This window comes from Schistocerca nitens, chromosome 3, assembly GCF_023898315.1.
Source record: "Schistocerca nitens isolate TAMUIC-IGC-003100 chromosome 3, iqSchNite1.1, whole genome shotgun sequence".
Lineage (NCBI taxonomy): Eukaryota > Metazoa > Arthropoda > Insecta > Orthoptera > Acrididae > Schistocerca > Schistocerca nitens.
The window spans coordinates 71344976-71364487 of NC_064616.1; positions in this window are offsets into that span (position 1 = coordinate 71344976).

The window sequence follows — 19512 nt, forward strand, 5'->3', positions numbered from 1 at the left end:
TCGCTCGGCAGTGAACATTCGTAAGTCCGAGTCCCCCCTTGTCCGTAGGGAGCGTGAGCGTTGCGTGTCGCACCTTGAGGGGCGACCCAATCATCACAAAACAGCCTAGTGCTGATTGAAGTCGACGTCCGAGCGTGAGTGGTAGGGCCAGGATCTGCGAAATATGCACCATTCGAGAAACCACATAAGTGTTCAGATATTCGACTCGCTGCAAAGGATCAAGGCGCCGCAGGAGATGTTGTCGGACCATGGTACGTACTACTAAGGATGGGGCCCCTCCACGCCCGCACCAACATGGTGACCAAACCAAAAGTTCTACTGTCACCTCCGTAAACATGTTAGTTTTTGAATCAGGCATCACAGGATGCAGGCTGTGATGTTATCCATGCGTCTGGGTAAGATTACTCATTAACATGGTCCATCAGGAGATAGAAGTGGTCGAAAACGATTGAAGGGTAGCGGTTGTAAGGGCAGAGGAAAAAAAGTGCCAAGGCCAGCGCCAAGGGAAAAAAACCTCTGCGACAGTAGGACGGGTAGTAAGGGCAGTAGCGGCTTGCTAGCTGCGACAGAGCATGCAAGGTGAGGGAAGGTTAGCGTGAGGTATCGTGCATCGTTACCTACGTGCTGCGTGGTCGTTAGCTGGGTCTGTCCGTGTGCTGCGGCTGGGCTCGCTTGTAGTCTCCTGGGCCGGCCGCAGTGGCTTCCTCCCTGTAACATAAGAGTTCGGCGCGGCAACGCATGCGTTGCTGTTAGGCCCTCTGCTGCGCCTTGTCGTCGGTGACTTGGTGCAGCTTCATCAGGCTGGTGCAGAACGGCGGCGATCGGCTACCGTTCAGCGTCCTCCTCTACTTCACGGCGCAGGACTTCTGCATTGCAGCTTCGAGCAGCTCCGCTTGTTCAGTGAGCTGCGCCGCTTCAGCGTCGGAGAAATGTATGCCGTTCGCTCTCGCTGTCGCGATGATGGTCGCTCCCGCAGCGGTCGGCGTCGCCATCGGTTCCGCTGGGGCGGCGGTTGTCTTCTTTGCGCCTCTCACCTGCGGTGCTGCTGGGACAACCGCTGGGATAGGCGCGCGAACGTCCTTCTGCGAGGTCGCAGGAGTGTTCGCAGGTACTACTGCGCTGAGGCCTCTGGCGAGGACTGCACGCAGTTGCCTCGAGGCCTCTTCCTTCTCTGCAGCCACGGCGGCTGGGAAGGCAGTCCTCTCCGCCGCCATGACGGCTTTGAGGGCTGCTGTGGCCTCCTTCGCGGCGGTGCCGAGTTCGAGGTCACATCTCTTCACGGGAGAGCGAGCTGCGTCCTGGCTGCCCGTTTCCGAGCGGCCGTCCTCGCCCCTGGCAGGTGGATCTGCTGCTGCGCCGTCCCTCAGCTGCGCCGGGCTGTTCTGAGCCCTACGCCGTTTCCGACGTCGTCTTCTCTTCTGCTGCTGCGTCGGTGCGGCCGCGGTCGCTTCGCCGCCCCCGGCACGGTTGCGGCTCGAGAAAGCTGCACAACCGCGCCAACTGGCGACGTGCGGGCCGCCACACCGGACACAAGTCGGCAGAGCGTTGCTGCCGCGGTCGCAGGCGCGGCTGTCGTGCTCGCCTGAGCACTTGACGCACCGCGCCGCGTTGCGGCAATACTTCGCAACATGGCCCTCGCCCTGGCACCTGAAGCACTGGGGCTGAGGGTCCGTGGCAGTCGGGAGAGCCTCTGTCGTAACCGGGAAGCCCAGCAACTTCCGCAAGTCGAAGATGTCGCTCCCGCCGTCGACCGTTTGCACGGTCACGGCATAGAGCGGCGCCCTCTTCCTGTCGGTCCGGTTGTGCAACCTTGCGGCTGCATTACCAAACCCGGCTCGCAGCAGCCCTTCCCGGACCGCTGCCTCATCACAGCACCGAGGTAGCCCCCTGAGGAGTGCCTCGGTCGTCTTCGTCCTTCCTACGGAAGGTGCCTTCTCACGCGCCGGCGGCGTGTCGACGATGTGGTCGGCCACTGCGACCTCGATCGCCCTGTGGTCGGCCACGTTTGCGGCTCGAACGCAGATCAGCGAGTCTGTATCGACAGACTCGTAGACCACCTCGTTCCGAGCGCAATTCGTCACGGTGTCGAACAGCGCTGTCCACCCGCCTTTGCACTCGACGTACAAAGGGGGGACAGGCCGCGACTCGTCTTCTCGGGAGTTCCTCGCACGGTCGGCAGACTCAGTGAGTTGCACAACCGAAGGACCCTTCGTAGCGGCAGGTTTCCTCTGCGCACCCTTCTTTCCCATGCTGCGAGGCGCGGAACACGACAATTTGTACGCGTTGTGACAACAACGCACGACAATTTGCTCTCCGCGGCGCCCACAGCACAGAAAACCTCTTCACGAGCTCTCAACGGCCGAGTAAGCGAAGCGCGCAACGGCAGCGATGCGCTCGCCTCGCCAGCTCAGGCCGCTCTACCATGGTACGTGTTGTCTGTAAAATACGTCGGTAGTTAACTGCCGCAGTATGTTTTACAGATGAGGTAAAGTCTATGCCGAGATAGCGGAATCGTTGCACATAAGGAAACGGACTGATTTCTTCCGGCGTAAAGCCCCTTCCAACCGGCATTGATGCCGATTTGTTCATGTTCACTGCACTACCCGCCGTCACACTGTGGTCCAACAACAGTTCAAGGACCGTCTTCACCTCTTCCTCAGAACAAAAGAGCAGCAGGAGGTCGTCCGCATAGGCACGACATTTGAAGGTGTAGCCCCGCAGTTCCATCCCAGAAAGAGAATTTGTTAGCCTCCCAATTAATGGTTCCAACGCTATCGCGAACAGTAGCATCGAAAGAGGGCAGCCCTGGCGAATGGATCGTCGAATTTGAATGGGCCCTGCTAAACGCCCATTAACCTGTGCCAAGGATTGTGCGCCCCCATAAATCCTTCTAATGACATCAGTAAAACGGTCTGGAAATCCCATTTGTTCCAGTACAGCGTACAGATAATTGTGGCGCACCTTATCAAAAGCACTGTCAAAATCAACCGCCACCATCGCCGCTTTAAGCCGGCACTCCTCCGCCAGCGCTATCACATCACGGCATTCGCCAGTAGCTGTTTGCAGATTCACCGATCCACCCGGTGTCGTCTGTTCGGGAGAGAGAACGCTACGAATTAACATACGACATCGGGACGCTAGCAACCGTGCAAAGATCTTATAGTCGGCATTAAGCAGGGTGATGGGGCGATAATGTGTGACCGTAATTCCTAGCTTCGGTTTATGTACTGGCACCAAGAGGCCTTCCATAAAAGCCGGTGGAATAGGCGCATCGGAATTTAACATCTCGTTGTACATTTCCGTCCATCGCGGTGCCATTTCGTTGCGAAATTCTCGATAAAATTCAGCAGGAAGTCCATCAATGCCTGGGGACCGATTCAACGCACCCTTTGCGATCGCATCATGTACTTCCTCACAGTTAATGGCTTCCATTAAGGTTCCCGCGGCTTCCACCGTCAGTGTAAGGGAGACGTACATGGCTATACGTTCGAGGTCATCGACAGGGGCTGTTTCTTCCCGATAGATGTGTTGGTAATGGTCGACGAATGCAGAGACAATGTCCGCTTGACGCGTCACTCTTCGGTCTTCGCGGGTAATTAATTCCCGTACCAAAACGCGACGTCGGTGCTTTCGTTCATTCACGACGTGGTGCATGGAAGGAATCTCGTGCATTATCGTATCGTGACATCTGGCGCGCACCATGGTTCCCTGAAGATGTTTCCGAGCTAAAGCCACTAGTTTAGCTTTTATCCTTTTGCGTTCGATCCAGATGTCCTGTCCCGGCGGACCATCATCCAGGTCGCGCAGCGCTGCAAAATAAAAGTCGGTCGTACGGCGGCGCCATTCTGCCATCTCCCTGCTATACGAGATGAATGTACGGCGAAGCGCCGGTTTAGCATAAGTCAGCCACCAATCAAGCTTCGTCGCATACCTTCCAACCCTTCGCTCATTCAGGATCTTGTAGATGTTGAATGTTTAATTTCCACGGGGTCTTACTGTTCCACACCTCTCTACGGGGAAGAAGCATCGTACATATGTAAGCGCTGTGATCGGAAAATGCCAATGGCCAGCGTTCCGCGTCCTGGACATCATTTGCATGAGCCCGTGAGATATATATACGATCCATCCTGCTCGCCGAATGACTTGTCACATAGGTGTATCCCGGTGCATCTCCATGTCGTAATTCCCACGTGTCACTAAGTACAAGGTCGTTGACTACGATTCGCAACTCCTGGCTGATGTTTGCTTGCGGCCATTGGTCTTTCTGGCTGAGGACACAGTTGAAATCTCCACCAATTATTACACATTCATAACGTCCATGGAATAGTGGGGAAATGTCTTCTGCATAAAATCGCGCCCTTTCCCGCCGCCGATTGTTTCCCGCCGGTGCATAAAGATTGATGATGCGTGTCCCAAACGTCGTGAAAGCCATTCCCCTGGCCGACGGAAGATAACACACGTTTTCCACTGGGAAGCCATCTCGCACGTAAACTGCCACCCCACTCCCATTGTGATCTCCATGTGACGAATAGGATTGGTAGCCTGCGATGTATGGGAGTGCAGCTATGTGGACTTCCTGCAGCAAAGCAATATCCACATCAGATGCCCAAATCGTTTCCTTCAGTAGGTGTATTTTGGCCGGTGAACGCACGTCATTTATATTTAATGTCGCAATACGGTTAGCATGGCGTTGAATCCCACTCTGTCGAGGCGCAACAACATCTCCCTGCATCGGCGCTGGGGGCTGAGTTAGAAGATGTTCTCTCGCCCCTCTCCCTTCACCTTCAGCAATTATTAGGCCGTCTTCGTGAGTGCCGGCTGCCTCTGTATGACGTCCGGCGCCTCCTCAATATCCTCATACCACATCTTTGCAGGCAGTGATACATTCGTGTCCATAGCCACAGCATCTGCGTCTGGAGAGCCAACTGGGTGTGATTCCTCTTCAGCATCACCACGTCCCGGTACCGTCAATGTGACAGACCGCTGCGGGTCCGATCGAACAGTTTCCACTACCTCATCCTGTTTCGTAGAGGCTGTTGTGTCGTCTTGGTCCACAGGCACATCGTCGTCGGGGCAAGGGGAGTCATCCCTAGGAGATGTCGTGCGACGACGCCGTTTCCTCCTTTTCGGGGAACGTTGTTTGCGTGATCTTCCTTCCGTGTCCTCAGATTGTAGGGAATCACGGCTGCCCGACAGAAAAGCATCTGTAGGAACTGGAAGTGTTTCGAGTCCCATCGTTGTACTTGGCGGGAGTTCGGTCGAAACTGATGTTGTCGTCACAGAGTGCGTTCCAGACGGAACAGCATCCGTAGTGGCTGGAACTGCTTCGTGTACTATCGGTGTGCTTCCACATCTGATGTTGTCGCCGTAGATTGTATGCTCGATGGAGCAGCATCCTCTGTCATCCCGACGTCTGCTACAAGGTTTTGGAGAGTGCCATCTTGATCTTCCACCGGGGCTGTGTCATTTCAGTCATCAGCGGACGCAGTGAGGGCTTTGGCATAGGTGATCGGTAGTACTGTCATCGCCGGCGACGGCTCCCGCACATCTGAAGGCAGTTGCGTAATCCGACGTTGCATAGAGTTTGCGAATACATAGAAAGAAGGATCCTTTATTGTATGATTATATGATAGCGGAACAAACACTGGTAGTAGTTACTTCTGTAAAATATCTGGGAGTATGAGTGCGGAACGATTTGAAGTGGAAAGATCATATAAAATTAATTGTTGGTAAGGCGGGTATCAGGTTGAGATTCATTGGGAGAGTGCTTAGAAAATGTAGTCCATCAACAAAGGAGGTGGCTTACAAAACACTCGTTCGACCTATACTTGAGTATTGCTCATCAGTGTAGGATCCGTACCAGATCGGGTTGACGGAGGAGGTAGAGAAGATCCAAAGAAGAGCGGCGCGTTTCGTCCCAGGGTTATTTGGTAACCGTGATAGCGTTACGGAGATGTTTAATAAACTCAAGTGGCAGACTCTGCAAGAGAGGCGCTCTGCATCGCGGTGTAGCTTGCTCGCCAGGTTTCGAGAGGGTGCGTTTCTGGATGAGGTATCGAATATATTGCTTCCCCCTACTTATACCTCTCGAGGAGATCACGAATGTAAAATTAGAGAGATTAGAGCGCGCACGGAGGCTTTCAGACAGTCGTTCTTCCCGCGAACCATACGCGACTGGAACAGGAAAGGGAGGTAATGACAGTGGCACGTAAAGTGCCCTCCGGCACACACCGTTGGGTGGCTTGCGGAGTATAAATGTAGATGTAGATGTAGACCTGAGGTGTCCCTCCTGGCCACATCCAGAACATGTACGTTGTTGACCATCGTAAATCACCACCGCCCGACAACCACCAATTGTCAGATAGGACGGTACATGCTTCTGAAGATCAATAGTGATCTGTCGCACTCCGTTAAGAACGGGGTACGTGGCGAATTGTGTCCAGCGTTCTGCTGTGTGACCATGTACCGTGCCGTATGGCTTAAAAGCCTCGATAACTTCGTCAGCCGGGAGCTCAAATGGCAGCTCAAAAACACGTATTGTCCGTACACCCAGACCAGCATGTTCTACAGTTACCGTGCCGACATTCCGGTCACTATGGCAAAATCGGAGACCTGCTTGTGTCGCCTGTAGAATTCTCTCACACGCCGCGTCATTTACCATCTTAACATACACCGTGGGACTAACGATGGACAGGTGAATTCCGACAATATCGTTTGGCGGTATCTTGACGTCCTCTCAAATGAATCGTTCCACAGCTAAAGCCTTTGGTCGTTCGTAGTCTTTGCAGAAATTGAATCGTAATGTAGTTTTCCTGTACTTGTTCGCCATGCTCGTTGTTACTAGCCCGCGCGCAGACTAAGTGCACAAGTAAACAAACACTCGCACACGCCGCACAGGCGGAAGTATCGGACCTCCGCTTCGCACGGCCGCTAGCGCCGAACTGCCAACTGAGTTACCGAAGCACGACTCACGCCCGGTCCTCACAGCTTTACTTCTGCCAGTATCCTTTCTTTCAGGAGTGCTAGTTCTGCAAGTTTCGCAGGAGAACTTCTGTAAAGTTTGGAAGGTAGGAGACGAGATACTGGCAGAAGTAAAGCTGTGAGGACCGGGCGTGAGTCGTGCTTCGGTAGCTCAGTTGGTTTAGCCGGCACGGTAGCTCAGCGTGTTCGGTCAGAGAGTTATGTGCTCTCTGTAATAAAAAAACTGAGTCAATCGATCAACAACGAACATAAATGGATGCCTTACGACGTCCGCCCCGAGCAGATGCAACGAACAATAGCGAACAAAATGAAATTAAAAAAAAAAAAAAGTTGGTTGAGCACTTGCCCGCGAAAGGCAAAGGTCCCGAGTTCGAGTCTCGGTCGGACACACAGTTTTAATCTGCCAGGAAGTTTCATATCAGCGCACACTCCGCTGCAGAGTGAAAATCTCATTCTGGAAACATTAACAGACTTCATATATTATAAGCATAAACTCGCCAGAGAAGTGTTTAATTTTCGGGGTCAAAGGTAAAAATTTTTATTTCTGCTGTACGCAGTTTTGAAAAATCGTTTCTCAAGAAAAAAACCAGTTTAAAGTTTAGGGATAACTTTTATCCATGTTATTAATTCAATTTGTATAAAAACTACATGTTATTATATATTTTGATGTTGCTGAATACGAATTTGAAGTTAGATTTTCAAAATTCAAAATGGCTAATCCAATATGGTGAACCAAAAATTATGTTTTGACCAGTTTTGATAAAAATTTGTCAAAAAAGTGTTTTCGTTACTTACGATTAGTCTGAAATTCCAGGACCATATGTGAACCCTTCCTCTAACTCTATTTGTTCCTGGAGAGCAATTCACTCTTTCTTCTTGGCGAGAAAAGCCGATCCTGCTGAGTTGGGTATGCTGTGTTTGGCAGGCTGCAGATGTTCATCAGCTTATGTGGCAAATACGCTTGCATGCATACTGCACTATAAATCATTTTATGAACGTGCATCACGGCACAACAAGTTTTCTACCAGCATCGGGCATAGCCAGTTGAGAGCTTTCCTTTGGCCGTGACACTGCTACGAAGAATGCGCTATAGAAACTTTTATAATGCATGGCTTAAAAAACCTTTTCCTCCCAACATTCTAGACACATACACTCTCGATAAATGCAGTTAAAAATTGAATTTTCGACCATTTTGAATGAGAACCTGGCCTAACACGGGAGAAAGCCACGTAGGGCTAGCCATGTCAAAAGCAGCTGACATTGATGTCCACTCCAACAAAATGCAGCATCTGGCGTTGTGCTTTATTTATGGTCATAGCAGAACAAACGTTCACTGGAAATTGCATGCATTTATAGCGAAATGGTAAACAGTTAGAAATTAGCAGGAGTATTGGGACAACCTGCATTCTGGCACACTCTGCATTGCTGCCAGATGTATCCAACATGGCGGCGATGACGTCATCCAAGAAGGCGGCATGTAGACTTGGCAACAGCGCATGACATCATCCAAGATGGCGGCCATGCCATCATTCAAGATGGCTGATTTTGGTGGGAAGTTTGAATTTTGGTGGGAAGATAGATCAGTTGGGCTCTCTCCACGAACCTAAGCCCCCTCCCCTCCCCAACAGAAATGGCGATAAGTTCAAATTCCAACAGGTTCAAATGGTTCAAATGGCTCTGAGCACTATGGGACTCAACTGCTGTGGTCATAAGTCCCCTAGAACTTAGAACTACTTAAACCTAACTAACCTAAGGACAGCACACAACACCCAGCCATCACGAGGCAGAGAAAATCCCTGACCCCGCCGGGAATCGAACCCGGGAACCCGGGCGTGGGAAGCGAGAACGCTACTGCACGACCACGAGATGCGGGCAAATTCCAACAGGATAATGGCTAAATGGCTCAAATGGCTCTGAGCACTATGGGACTCAACTGCTGAGGTCATTAGTCCCCTAGAACTTAGAACTAGTTAAACCTAACTAACCTAAGGACATCACAAACATCCATGCCCGAGGCAGGATTCGAACCTGCGACCGTAGCGGTCTTGCGGTTCCAGACTGCAGCACCTTTAACCGCACGGCCACTTCAGCCGGCTAACAGGATAATGCATCACACCACTGTTATCTCTACTAAGCTTAGAAAATCACAGGAAGATAGGACACTTGGGCTAACCTAAGTCACCCGACTGCCACTTCTTCCTATGAACTGGCGCCAAGTTTGAATTTTGGTGGTAAACCAAAGGTCAATTTGCAGATGTGTACTAAGCTAAGAAAATGGCGCAAGAAAAAGGACACTTGTACTAACCTCAGTCACCCGACTGCCACCTATTCCTAAGGAGTCGTGGGAAAAGGACTTGGATATAAGACTTGACTTAAACAATTTCAAGCAGTATGGCCATCCGCTAAGTTCACCTCGAGGTCCGGACTCCAACTAACTTGGTACACATCGCCACCACAAGAGGGTGCTCTCATCTGTGATGTAATCCAATATAGTGGCAACCAGTGTGTTCACCATGAGGTCCAGACTCCAACTGACTTAATACACAGCGACGTCACCAGAAGGCGCTGTCGTCCAAGATGGCGGTCTTGACGTCAGGTGATGATGCAAGTACCATTATCCAATATGGCGGCAAACACTGTGTTCACCATGTAGCCTAGTACCCACTACCAGCACCAGAGGGCGCTACTGTGATGTAAGCTGATGATGTGAGTACCGTTATACAAGATGGCGGCAAACATTTTGTTTGCGATTTGGTCTAGGACACAGCCAGAGCATGATCCCATTACGTAATCCATGATCGTCGCTCGCAGTATGTTAAACAGTCGGCAACGCTCTACTCAGGTGCTGCGAGAAAGAAATGCTGCAATGCTTTCTCTCTCACGCATTTATAACAGGACATGCGCCGCGTGTGCCACGAGTGCGTGAATGCTGATGTCATAGCCTCTAGCCCGCACGTTCATACTGGCGCCATAGATCCTCTTCTGCAAAGATTTATAAGTGAACACATGTGGCACCCACATCGCGCATATAATGTATGAAATACCTAAGTACTTAATTCGAATCCAATTTTAACCATATTCCATAACTGAATGTACCACTTTGATATTCAATGATCAAATGAGAAGTTCGAGGTTTTCTCACTAGGAGCACAGTGATCATACATTCATCGTGTGGCACCCCACACTCCTAGAATGCTGCACTCCTATTAGCTACTGCATTAGTGACGTGATTCGACGTCATAGAACCTATATAAACCAAACCACAACCGAACTCGTCCTCAGTCTGCTTCTGTATTGGTTCAGTGTTCAATAGCTGTACTTTCGACTGCATAATGAAGCGTACAGGCAGCACCAACAGCGGCAGCAGCGGAAGCGGCAAGCGCCGCCGAGTAGATGAAGATCAATTACCTGGTAAGTACTTTTTCAGTGTTCAAATATCGGTTTGAGCCACAGTCCATAGACTGCTGCGTCCTTTAACTGATTTTGTGTGTGTGCCTTATATCTCTTTTGGCCAGCATTCTACACAGATTGCTGCGACCTTTAACGGATTTCGTGTGTATGTTATATCTGTTTTGGGCCGCATTCTACACAGACTGCTGCGCCCTTTAACAGATTCTATGCCTGTGTTATGTGTTTGTTTGTAAAATATCTGTTTGGGCCATATCTGTTTTTGACCGCACTCTACACATAATGCTGCGTCCTTAAACGGTTTTTGTGTGTGCTATATTTGTTTTTTAACCGCAGACTGCTGCACCGTTTAACTGATTGTGTGTGTGTGTGTGGTTGAAAATGGCTCTGAGCACTATGGGACTCAACTGCTGAGGTCATTAGACCCCTAGAACTTAGAACTAGTTAAACCTAACTAACCTAAGGACATCACAAACATCCATGCCCGAGGCAGGATTCGAACCTGCGACCGTAGCGGCCTTGCGGTTCCAGACTGCAGTGCCTTTAACTGCACGGCCACTTCGGCCGGCTTGTGTGTGTGTGTGTGTGTGTGTGTGTGTGTGTGTGTGTGTGTGTGTGTGTGTGCTACAGAGATTTTTTTCCATACTCAGTCTTTTCCATCTTTCTAGCACCAGCATTGTGAAGCCTAACGCAGGGTTGGCTCAGGTGACTGTTAACATAGGGGGGTTATGTAGGGATTTTACTAAAGAGGATCAGGTAGTGATTGTGGGTGGGGCTGGTAATAGTATTGGTAGGGATGGGGAGTATAACATAGATGGTGACCTGGAAAAGATAGCCACTCAGACTGGCAACACGAATGTGCATTTCGTGGAACTGTTTCAGCGTCACGATCGGCCTCATCTTAATACAGCCGTCAGGCGTAATAACATGAGGCTTGGGGGTGCGCTGATGACAGAAAGCATGGGTCACATTTCAGTGGTGTCGGTGGAGTCTATCAGCAGGACGGGTTTCACTAGACACGGCCTGCACCTCAACAGGTATGGGAAGGGGAGGTTGGCAAAGCTTATAGGTGACAGCATAGGTGGGGTTGGTGGGATCACTCATGGGAAAATTCCTGCAGTAGTGTGTGTTAGAGCTGCACCTTTTTTAGATTGAAGTCAGCTGATAGGTATTCCTGCTTAAGGGAAGTCTCTCTAACAAGGGAATCACTTTTGACAAAGCTTAGGTATCCGAGTAATGAGGGAATTAGTATATTTCATCAAAATATACAAGGTATTAGGGATAAAGTTAGTGAACTGCTTATAGATGTTGACTCTGAAATTATTGGTATATCTGAACACTTCTTAAATAAGGAGATAATTCAGAGGCTTCCTTTACCAGGATACAGGTTGGCTGGCTGCTTTTCGAGGAGCTCTTTGCGGTGTGGGGGAGTAGCCATGTATGTGAAAAACGGCATCGCATTTGAGTCAATTGATGTTTCAAAGTACTGCACTGAAAAGGTGTTTGAATGTTGTGCAGGTGTGGTTAAATTTAACGGAGTTAAACTTGTAACTGTTGTTATTTATAGATCCCCAGACTCCGATTTCACAGCATTTTTGCTAAAGCTAGAGGAGGTTCTTGGTTCACTTTATAGGAAATACAAAAAGTTAGTTATATGTGGTGACTTCAATATTAATTGTATAAGTGATTGTGCAAGGAAGAGGATGCTGGTAGACCTCTTTAATTCATATAATCTTATGCAAACCGTATTCTTTCCAACGAGAGTGCAAGGGAACAGTAGAACAACCATAGACAACATTTTTGTTCATTCCTCATTACTAGAAGGGCATTCTGTTAGCAAAAAGGTGAATGGCCTTTCAGATCATGATGCGCAAATTTTAACTTTAAAAGATTTTTATGCTGCAACTCGTGTTAAATATAGTCATCAGCTGTTCAGGAAAGCTGATCCGGTGGCTGTAGAGACCTTTGTAAACCTTATAAAGGAACAAGAGTGGCAAGATGTTTATAGCGCTGAGACAGTAAACGATAAATATAATGCTTTTCTAAAGACCTTCCTCATGCTCTTTGAAAGTTGCTTTCCGTTACAACGTTTAAAACAGGGTACTAGCACAAACAGGCAGCCTGGGTGGCTGACTAGAGGGATAAGAATATCTTGTAGAACAAAGTGGCAATTATATCAAAACGTTAGAAACAGTCAAAATCTAAATGCAGCAGCCCATTACAAACAGTATTGTAAGGTGCTTAAAAATGTTATTAGGAAGGCAAAAAGTATGTGGTATGCAGATAGAATAGCTAAGTCTCAGGATAAAATTAAAACCATATGGTCAGTCGTAAAGGAAGTTGCTGGTCTGCAGAGACAGGTCGAGGATATAGAATCAGTGCGTAGTGGGAATGTCCGTGTTACTGATAAGTCGCATATATGTACAGTATTTAATAATCACTTTCTGAATATAGCAGGTGAACTAAATAGAAACCTAATTCCAACAGGGAATCATATAGCGCTCTTAGAAAAAAGTGTTCCGAGACTGTTACCTGAAATGCTCCTCCATGATACTGACAAGAGGGAGATTGAGTTAATAATTAAATCACTAAAGACCAAGAACTCTCATGGATATGACGGGGTATCTAGCAGAATACTGAAGTATTGTTCTATGTATGTTAGCCCAGTACTTAGCCATATCTGTAACTTTTCCTTTAGGAGTGGTCGGTTTCCTGATCGATTAAAATACTCGGTAGTGAAGCCACTTTATAAAAAGGGAGACATTGATAATGTTGACAATTTTAGACCTATTTCTATGCCATCGGTGTTTGCTAAAGTTATCGAGAAGGTTGTATATACAAGGTTACTGGAGCATTTAAATTCACATAATTTGCTGTCAAATGTTCAGTTTGGTTTTAGAAATGGTTTAACAACTGAAAATGCTATATTCTCTTTTCTCTGTGAGGTTTTCGACGGATTAAATAAAAGGTTGCGAACGCTAGGTGTTTTCTTTGATTTAACGAAGGCTTTTGACTGTGTTGACCACAAAATATTACTGCAGAAGTTGGACCATTATGGAGTAAGGGGAGTAGCTTACAATTGGTTCGCCTCTTACTTTAAGAACAGAAAGCAGAGGGTAATTCTCCGCAATATTGAGAGTGGTAGTGATGTTCAGTCCCAATGGGGCACTGTTAAGTGGGGCGTTCCCCAAGGGTCGGTGCTGGGGCCACTGCTGTTTCTTATTTATATAAATGATATGCCTTCTAGTATTACAGGTGATTCAAAAATATTTCTGTTTGCTGATGACACCAGCTTGATAGTGAAGGATCTTGTGTGTAATATTGAAACAGTAACAAATAATTTAGTTCATGAAATAAGTTCGTGGCTTGTGGAAAATAATTTGATGCTAAATCACAGTAAGACTCAGTTTTTACAGTTTCTAACTCACAATTCAACAAGAACTGACATTTTAATCAGACAGAATGGGCATGTTATAAGCGAGACGGAACAAAAAAAATGGTTCAAATGGCTCTGAGCACTATGGGACTCAACTGCTGTGGTCATAAGTCCCCTAGAACTTAGAACTACTTAAACCTAACTAACCTAAGGACATCACACACATCCATGCCCGAGGCAGGATTCGAACCTGCGACCGTAGTGGTCTTGCGGTTCCAGACTGTAGCGAGACGGAACAGTTCAAGTTCCTAGGCGTACGGATAGATAGTAAGCTGTTGTGGAAGGCCCATGTTCAGGATCTTGTTCAGAAACTAAATGCTGCTTTATTTACCATTAGAACAGTATCTGAAATAAGTGACACTTCAACACGAAAAGTAGTCTACTTCGCATATTTTCATACGCTAATGTCATATGGTATTATTTTTTGGGGTAATTCTTCTGATTCAAAAAGGGTATTTTTGGCTAAAAAACGGGCTGTTCGAGCTATGTATGGTGTAAGTTCGAAAACCTCTTGTCGACCCCTATTCAATAGTCTGGGAATGTTGACATTGCCCTCACAGTATGTATTTTCTTTAATGTCGTTTGTTGTTAGCAATATTAGCCTATTCCCAAGAGTTAGCAGCTTTCACTCAGTTAATACTAGGCAGAAATCAAATCTGCATGTAGAATGCAGTTCCTTGACTCTTGTGCAGAAAGGAGTGCAGTATTCTGCTGCATCCATTTTCAATAAGCTACCACAAGAACTCAAAAATCTTAGCAGTAGCCCAAACTCTTTTAAGTCTAAACCGAAGAGTTTCCTCATGGCTCACTCCTTCTATTCTGTCGAGGAGCTCCTGGAAGAGCTAAAAAATTAAGCAAATTCCAGTGTTACATTGTTGATTGTCTTCATTTAAACTTATGACTTGTCACCTGAATATGTTTTTTTTTCTATATTTCATTTTATCTGTTTCTAATATCGTGTTATAATTTCATGTATTGACTCGTTCCATGACCATGGAGATTTCTCCTTAATTTGGTCCCACGGAACAATAAATAAATAAATAAATAAATAGAATTCATCCCATGCATGTTGGCCAAGCTAGAACATCACCTGGAGGTCGAGAGGGCTGAAGCACAGCGCTGATGTAAGTACATTCGAAAAAAAATTTAAAAAAAATCGTGTAATATATATTGGTTTTCCAAGTGTCTAGATTGAGCTTTCTTAGACATATTCTTTTCTTTTCTTTCTAGATCATTCTATGCGTAGGGAAGGGGATGCCGAGGATATCGTGCAAGGCGTGGGTGAAATCCCCAATTGGGTCCACGATATGGCGGCCGCTGTGGATCAGAATGAACAAGAAGAAGCAGAAAGGCGCAAGATTATGGCCCTTTTAGATGAGGAGGTGAAAATTCCTGAGTGGATGGGAGACCTCAGTGAATGTGCTGATGAGTTGCTCAAGCCATGGAGTCAGAGTGGAGAAGGTGGATATTTTTGAACTTTATCATTACAGTAAATAATTACCATTATTTAGTTTTACTATTATTTGTTTGCTTAAATCTAGAACATTAAACCTATTTTTTCTTATTTATGTTACAGGTGTAGTAACCAAAACCAACTGCAGGAACGCCTTGGGCTGTGGATCGGAGCAGCCAGGCGGGGAAGCCACCGGCGGTGGAGAACGCACCACCGGGTAAACACAGGACGAGTCGGACGACAGACCAACGACAACTGACAACAACCGACCACAACCGACTATGACCGACACAACGAGGAAGAGATAAACGACGGAGGCTTGTGGAAACCACAGCACCAAACACCAACAGTAAATCCACTCATAAGGGAACCTCCCCATTGCACCCCCCTCAGATTTAGTTATACGTTTGTACAGGGATAGGCCTTGAAAAACTGAACACAGATCAATCGAAAAAACAGGAAGAAGTTGTGTGGAACTATGAAAAAAATAAGCAAAATATACAAACTGAGTAGTCCATGCGCAAGGTAGGCAACATCAAGGAGAGTGTCGGCTTACGAGCGCCGTGGTCCCGTGGTTAGCGTGAGCAGCTACGGAACGAGAGGCAAGTCTGCTTTCGGCCGGTGAGTGTCGAGGACGTCTTGTTTACGTCCCGTCCGCAGAGTCGCGAGCGCGCGTAGTTTGTTTACTTCCTCGCCGCAGCTAATACTCGCGTCCGTTTACACTGAGTCGCCATGGCTCATTCGTACAGAAAAGCTACCATCAAGATCAGCTTCCTGCCCGACTACGCACGACCACGAGCCTTTGAAGTCGAACGATTCATCCGTGACGAAGTTCAAATAACAACACAGCACATCCTCGGTATCCACCTATCCATCACAAGTAGCGTCGTTTACGTCAAGATGATCGATGACGAGTTATGTCACGCAGTTGTGAACAGATGCGCGAACACTCTCAAGTTCAAACACTCCGATGGTCACATCGGAGAGGTTACTGTTGACCATGCTGGACTAGGATTACGCACACTAAGAGTCTTCGAACTCCCTTTCGAAGTACCACCGGACGTCGTTACCTCAGCTTTCCGCCCTTATGGGACGGTAATTAGCCACGTGGCCGAAAAATGGAACACCTTCGAGACGTACCAGGTCCTCAACGGCGTCCGACAAGTGAAAATTGAATTAAAGAAACATGTGCCGTCCTACTTAGTCATAGGTGGCTGTCGAGCAATAGTAATGTACGACGGACAACCTCGTACTTGTTCTGGTTGCGGCCAGGAGGGTCATGTGCGCTCGGCGTGTATTCAACGTCGGGTTACACAACTTCCATTGCATCACACGACACCACCTCCTACGCTCACGCCCTCCCCCTCAATTACGCAGAGGTGACACGATCGACCGTAATGACAGACGACAACCTCCCCGGAAGACAGAAAGCGTTAGAATGCGCACCTGTCGCCGGTCCTGGGTTGACCAACCCCATTATGGTGTCTGCAGAGGTTGAAGAACGCCGCCCATCGACTCCACATGAAGATTCGGACGAGAGAATGGAACTCGACGCTAGGGTTGTACCGACCTCTGCCTTTATACCTGAGGGGGATGCTATACGGGAACCACAAACTCTTTCGGACACAGAAACCCACGTCCGCAAACAAAGGTCACCGAGAAAACATAAAAAGCGACGTCGCACACCCTCAGACGATTGCCTCCAACGGACGTCTTCTCCAGTTGACGACCGGACGGCCGACGAAACGACGAGGAAAATGGATGACACGAGATCGCCCTCACCTGTCACTTCGTCTGATTTTGACAAACCCGATTCCGCTCTCTCGGACAAACGGATGGCCAGCACAGCGCCCGCCGTTGGTACACAACCGGAAACAACTGCGGATTCACCCTTAGTCACTCAGCTCACAAGTGTTCTACCGCAGCCACCGTTAACTTACGGACCTTGGGCGGATGACATTTAAGACGATTCTACGCCCCTGTGGTGGACGAGGAGAGAGTTCTCTCCTCCCACACCTCGGCCCCTCCCGAGTAGCAACAGATGATGGCGCGGACGCGGCCAGCAGATCACAGGCCCCACCTTTTACGGCGACACTGACGGCGGCCCCCACAGCAGGAGACGATCTACAGACCTATCGCTTAACGACCATCAACATTAACTCCATTCGGACACGTACGAAGTTGTCGCTGCTCCAAGACATGCTCAATGCAGCAGACGTTGACATTGTCTTTCTCCAAGAAGTCTTCGTCGCCGATTTCCCGGGTATGTATGGTTATACGGCTCATGTGTCCCACGCCTCGCCAACTAACAGTGGAGTCGCAATTCTCCTCAGAGAGGGCCTCGAGGCGGACGAAGTCCGATATCTCCCCGACGCTAGAGGAATGGCCGTAACGGTGCAAGGCGTCCGGTTTATCAATGTGTACGCCCCTTCCGGAACGAATCGCCGTCGTGACCGATCGCTCTTCTTCGCAGAAGGAATAGCACCGCTTTTTCAGGGCAGGCACGATGACTTGATATTAGGCGGCGATTTCAATTGCACCCAAGCACCTAAAGATCAGCTGCCACACCATTCACCGTGCCCCGAACTTGGGACACTCATCGGCGATCTCCAGCTGGTAGATACATGGGAACATGTCCGAGGCAATAGACCGGGATACACCCATTTCACGAGTCACTCGTCTAGTCGCATCGATAGGATTTACGTCTCCCGTTCTCTCGCGGCAACGGTGAGTGACGCGGAGGTGTGGCCAGTAGCCTTCTCTGATCACGAGGCCTATATACACTCCTGGAAATTGAAATAAGAACACCGTGAATTCATTGTCCCAGGAAGGGGAAACTTTATTGACACATTCCTGGGGTCAGATACGTCACATGATCACACTGACAGAACCACAGGCACATAGACACAGGCAACAGAGCATGCACAATGTCGGCACTAGTACAGTGTATATGCACCTTTCGCAGCAATGCAGGCTGCTATTCTCCCATGGAGACGATCGTAGAGATGCTGGATGTAGTCCTGTGGAACGGCTTGCCATGCCATTTCCACCTGGCGCCTCAGTTGGACCAGCGTTCGTGCTGGACGTGCAGACCGCGTGAGACGACGCTTCATCCAGTCCCAAACATGCTCAATGGGGGACAGATCCGGAGATCTTGCTGGCCAGGGTAGTTGACGTACACCTTCTAGAGCACGTTGGGTGGCACGGGATACATGCGGACGTGCATTGTCCTGTTGGAACAGCAAGTTCCCTTGCCGGTCTAGGAATGGTAGAACGATGGGTTCGATGACGGTTTGGATGTACCGTGCACTATTCAGTGTCCCCCCGACGATCACCAGTGGTGTACGGCCAGTGTAGGAGATCGCTCCCCACACCATGATGCCGGGTGTTGGCCCTGTGTGCCTCGGTCGTATGCAGTCCTGATTGTGGCGCTCACCTGCACGGCGCCAAACACGCATACGACCATCATTGGCACCAAGGCAGAAGCGACTCTCATCGCTGAAGACGACACGTCTCCATTCGTTCCTCCATTCACGCCTGTAGCGACACCACTGGAGGCGGGCTGCACGATGTTGGGGCGTGAGCGGAAGACGGCCAAACGGTGTGCGGGACCGTAGCCCAGCTTCATGGAGACGGTTGCGAATGGTCCTCTCCGATACCCCAGGAGCAACAGTGTCCCTAATTTGCTGGGAAGTGGCGGTGCGGTCCCCTACGGCACTGCGTAGGATCCTACGGTCTTGGCGAGCATCCGTGCGTCGCTGCGGTCCGGTCCCAGGTCGACGGGCACGTGCACCTTCCGCCGACCACTGGCGACAACATCGATGTACTGTGGAGACCTCACGCCCCACGTGTTGAGCAATTCGGCGGTACGTCCACCCGGCCTCCCGCATGCCCACTATACGCCCTCGCTCAAAGTCCGTCAACTGCACATACGGTTCACGTCCACGCTGTCGCGGCATGCTACCAGTGTTAAAGACTGCGATGGAGCTCCGTATGCCACGGCAAACTGGCTGACACTGACGGCGGCGGTGCACAAATGCTGCGCAGCTAGCGCCATTCGACGGCCAACACCGCGGTTCCTGGTGTGTCCGCTGTGCCGTGCGTGTGATCATTGCTTGTACAGCCCTCTCGCAGTGTCCGGAGCAAGTATGGTGGGTCTGACACACCGGTGTCAATGTGTTCTTTTTTCCATTTCCCGGAGTGTATGTGCCGTCACCCTTCGTCGTCAACGGGT